The sequence below is a fragment of the Arvicanthis niloticus genome, chromosome 4 (assembly GCF_011762505.2).
Source record: "Arvicanthis niloticus isolate mArvNil1 chromosome 4, mArvNil1.pat.X, whole genome shotgun sequence".
Taxonomy (NCBI): domain Eukaryota; kingdom Metazoa; phylum Chordata; class Mammalia; order Rodentia; family Muridae; genus Arvicanthis; species Arvicanthis niloticus.
The window spans coordinates 70,969,475-70,974,639 of NC_047661.1; the positions used below are offsets into that span (position 1 = coordinate 70,969,475).

At 40.4% G+C, this 5,165-nt stretch overlaps 1 long non-coding RNA gene across 1 annotated transcript; it reads right to left on the reverse strand.

The window, feature by feature from the left end:
* Window positions 1-838: 838 nt before the first annotated feature.
* On the reverse strand, window positions 839-2,196 carry LOC143441895 (uncharacterized). Its single transcript, XR_013109648.1, has 2 exons — window positions 2,118-2,196; window positions 839-1,488 (listed from the first exon to the last, which is right to left on the reverse strand). It is a non-coding gene; the product is annotated as an uncharacterized LOC143441895 (long non-coding RNA).
* Window positions 2,197-5,165: the final 2,969 nt, after the last annotated feature.

Consider the following 5,165-nt stretch of genomic DNA (forward strand, 5'->3'; position numbering starts at 1 on the left):
TATAAACTTGAGACTGGGGGTTAACAAGGTGAGTGAGTGTACTTTAGGGACACTTTTGTGAAAGTGACAGTGGGAAAAATGATGACAAGCTCTCTTTGTTACTAATAACAGTGGACAGAGTCGGAGACCTGAAGAAAATCAGAAGATCGAAGACAAGTTTGTCTTAGTCCTACTGTAGTGACACGTATTAAAACACAGAACTAGGGAGCAGGCATATAAAAAGATTGGCAAACATTTCATTCTCTACTAATGAACTCAATATTCATCAAAATTTCTGCAGCCACTAATGGAGGAGAAGGAACGAGAGTGTTGCCAATGGTCAGGTGTACAGACGTTCCCACACGATAACACATCACTTACAACAGCAACATGATGTGATGAAAAAGAAATGTAAATTTTACATTTCTAGGTCACAACTTTGTTTACGAGAAAGCAACAAAAACATAAAGTACAAAGAGAAATGCCTGACTCGTATGCTGATTGTTCTCATTTAATCTGACTGCTGAATCACTGTCCTTCTAATAAGTGTCTAATAGTGGACATTTATCTTCAACAACCTTTAGTTGGGTTTGTCTTCAGGTTTTATAACTGTGAGGAGTGATTGCTCCTTCTAACTTCTCACATCAGCTTTATGTTAAAAAGATTATGGAAATTCTTACAGATACAGAAGAGCAGTGGGTAACAGTCATAGGAAGCAGATACATGTATAAAAAAGGACACTAGCACAGAGTGCCATTCTCTGAAAGAAAAGATGATAACTATGGGATGAGAATCAGGATGATACTGAGAGAAAACAAAATAACAACAACAACAACAATAACAAGAGTCTTGTCTGGAATGGTTTCCAAGGCTTTTTTAATTTGTAACAAAGATGAAAAGAGGCATTGCCATCTCTTAAGTAGAATGCAGAACATTTCCCTAAAAATTTCGGCATCTCAGAGGGCAGGGCAAAGACGGAAATGGGAGAACAAATAGCAGCATTACTGAGTCTTCTGAGCATGTGCTCCTTCCGCACCACATTTCTAGAGTCTTCTTCATTGAGGTCAGCAGCAGTCTCCAGACTGCTGGCTACTGCCACAGCAGCCACCACTACTACCACTGCTACCACTGCTGCCACAACAGCCACCACTGCCACCACTGCTGCCACAGCAGCCACCACTGCCACCACTGCTACAGCATCCAGAGCTGTGGCGATGGCGACGGAGAGATCTGCGGGGTCTGTGGTGGCTCAGGCAGCAGCCTCCACCCCCAGAGCTGCAGCAGCCACCAGAGCTGCAGCAGCCACCAGAGCTGGAGCCACAGCAGCCCCCAGAACCCAGACTACAGCAGGAAGACACAGGGGGGCACTTGGGAGGACATTTAGGGGGACATTTGGGAGGGCACTTTGGAGTCTGGCATTTGGGAGGGCACTTGGGGGTGCACTTGGGAGGGGGCTGGCACTGCTGCTGGCTCTGCTGGCAGGACATCTCAGCTATGGGTGTTCAGGAGCTATGAAAGAGTCACACATGTCAGGCACCAAACACTGTGGCTACCTGGCCCATTCTGCCCCCAACCCTGCTCAGAATTATCACTAATCATCAAAGAAACACCATCTATAGTCATTCCATTAGTTCTCACATCCTGTTCATCATGTCTAAATATCAGAAACACAAGCACGTAAGATACTGTTTCCTGAAATCCAGCAGCACTAAGTCAATGTCTAATGACATTTTAACAGGTCTTCTATTCCTATTTCTCAGGCATATACCAGTATATATATACTATTTCAGAGATGACTGATTGTAAAAAACAATCATTAATTGAACCTTGATTTTAGTTTAAGGTCAGTATTTAGTTTAAGGTCAAATCACCGTCTAGCACCCTTAAGGAATAAGCTCAATCCCTGACAGAAAATAAGTAAACCCTGTTAAGACCTGGCATGGGAACGCTAGTTCCTGCTGTGAGGCCAGAGCTCAGGCTAAGGGTAGCAAAGTCAGTGTCATCCTGGTGGTGTCCCTTGATCAGAGAAATATGTAAACATACCAGCCACAAGGACTGAGCGATCCTTTCCACTCTACTGTTAAGCTCTAGTCTTGTCCACTCTGAAGTCTCTGCCCTTACTTTCAGTAAACACTTACCAAGATGAGGGGTAACACAAGATCTGTGGGTATTCCAGCCAGCAAATGGGAGGGCCCTCCCCATCAGTCCTTTTATTCTGACCCTGGGCTCTGTCCCAGCCAATGAGACAGTGGCTGGAGATAGGATGTCCTGCCTACTGACACCCACATGGTTTTGTGAAAGATCATGACAAGCTATTCCTCATCAGCCTTCCTCTTTGTGGTCAAGGCAAACTGCATCTATCTCAGAGCACGACTTTGGCATGAGATGAGGAAGTAGACTCATCGATCCTTAAACCTGGCATTCCTACAGAATATCTGCATTAGGAATCACTGATTTCTTCATTATCCTTTTCTGCTGGTTCTTACTGTGATATTTGCAACTGATAGCCCATGCTAAGCTAAAACAATGTTGAAATTTCTTGCATGTTTGCTTTTATTCATGTACTTTCTCAGATGTGCCTATGTGGGTGCACTTTACACATCTACAGCAGTAAAACCCTGAATGAAAGATCTGGCTCAGCACCAAGACATGTTGAGGTGTCATTCTGAAAGTCTATTCAGCCAGTATCATTTACCACTTAAACTACTTCCATGTAATATTCAGGATAATGTGTATGGAGATATATGAAAATCAATGAAATTTCAAGACATGGATAAAAATGTCTTACAGAAAATAACATTCACTTATATGGTTCCAACAAACATATGTGCAAACTTCTAAATATGTAGTGGGTAATATAGTGTTAAAATACATCAATTCAAAAATGGGTTATCAGTGGAGAATGCACACTGCTCTTGAAGCGGATCTGAAATTGATTCCTAGCAGCTAAGTGAGGCAACTCAGGACCAATTGTAACTCTAGATTCAGGGCATGTAACAGCCTCTTCTCAACTACAGTGGTACAATCACACACACAAACAAACATGCAGACATAAACACACAGAGGTATACACACTGATCAAATAAAACACACACACAGGCTCAAACACACACACACACACACACACACACACACACACACACACACACACACACAAACATAAAATTAAGATATAAAATATTTTCCCTGAAAACAATAATTGAATGCAGCTGACTCAGACAGATAAAGACGGCCACAGCCTTTATCCATGGGGATTCACGGAAGAACAGGAAGGATAGCAGGCCACTGGGGGGACAAGAACTCCTCAGGAAGGCCAACAGAATCAACTAACATGGAACCTTGTGGCTCTCAGAGACTGAATCACCAACCAAAGGACATACATGGGCTGGACCTAGGCCTTCCTGCACATATGTAGCAGATGTCCAGCTGGGTCTCCATATGGGTCCTGAACAGCTTGAACAAGGGCCATGCCAAAAGCTCTTGCCTGAATGTGAGATATGTTCTAGCTGTGCTGCTTTTTGTGGCATCAGTGGGAAAGGAAGTGCCTAGCCTTGCAAAAACTTTAAGTGCCAGGGTGGGCAGAATACTCAGGGGCCCCCACCTATTCAAAAGAGAAGGGTAGGAGGGATAGGGGAAGGATTGAGTAGGAGCTGAAGGGGAGGATCATTGAGTGGGATGTAAAGTAAATGAGTAAAAAAATATAAATGATAATTTACAAAAGAAGATGGAGATACTAAATAAATAATGTATATGAAAAGATCTCAAAATTTGCAAATAAAAATACATGAAAATAAAAATAAATAAATGAATAAAAGTTAAAAGCCTTAATAATAATAATAAAGCAGTGGTTGTTACCACATATATTTATATTATTGTTTATTTATATTATATTTATATAATATATTTATATTAGATTTTTCATGAATTTACATCTGATTATCCTTTAGGAATATAGTACTCTGGTCTTAAATTTTTCAATATTGCTGGATCTGTAGAAGCCACCACATATCTGTCATGTAAACTAATTGCTATTACTGGTAGTCTCAGATGGTACATTACTAAGAAAAAATTTAGAAAAAATGGCTCATATGGTATCAGATAATAATATTGATCACCTATATAAAAGACAAAATAGGCTATGATGTATTGTCAGTCTATTCCTGAATATGAGACAAAAGAGTTAATGGGACACACTACCAAGAAGAACTACAACAAAATTATTAACAAAGACTTATTCAGGACAGTATGTCACTTAAGAGAAATAAAGACATTTATGGTATCAGCCTTTCATGCTATTTAATCTGAAACATTTTCACACCTGCTCTCAAATTTGTTCTTAGGTTAATTATGAGACTTTTGCCTCGTTGTTTATGATTTTCCCTAAAATATATATTAAAACTTTAGGTGCCTTAATAATGTAGCTTGATTCTACCTTTCTTTCTTTTAATCTATGTTAATATAATATTTATTAATATATATATATTATATATATATTAGTCAAAATGAATTCCTTAAATTCTTTTAGGGTTTATATTTTTCCTTATACTCCCTAGGTGAACACATTCATTCTGTAGATATTGGTGATGTATAGCCCTCTCACTAGAATCTTCACTGATGTCTAAGCTTAGGAACAGATATTCCTAAAGACTTAGATCACCCTAAAGGAACCTAACCTCTGAGATAGAGTGAGGTATGTGTGGTCACATGACCTTGAAGCATCATGCACTGTTTCAACTGGGTTGACTATTCTCCTGCTCAGGTTGATACAATAGCCTTAGGTACTGGGAGAGGTCAGGAATTGATTCCTGATTTATCCAGTGGCAGTTATGCCAGGCTCACCTTGGGATTTCTAGGATGATGTGGCTGAGATGGCAGCTAGTCCACATTTCTGCCACTGGGCAAGACAACACCCAGGTCCACAGCAGACCTGTCTGAGCGTAGTTATGTATGAGTAGCATGTTTGCTTGAAGAAGATTAGAATGTAAACTTGAGTGTGATCTCTGCAGACTTAAACCTCAAGCCAATGTGAATATCATGGTAAGCAAACTGTGGACAGTCTGAGGGATTCAGTTATTAGGTGTTTCCTGTGAGGCACAACAAGGAGCATCAAGACTAAGAAACCCACGGTTGCAGTTATGGCATAGCTTGGGGTTATTCAACAGCTCTCTAATTACAGTTAGGATCTA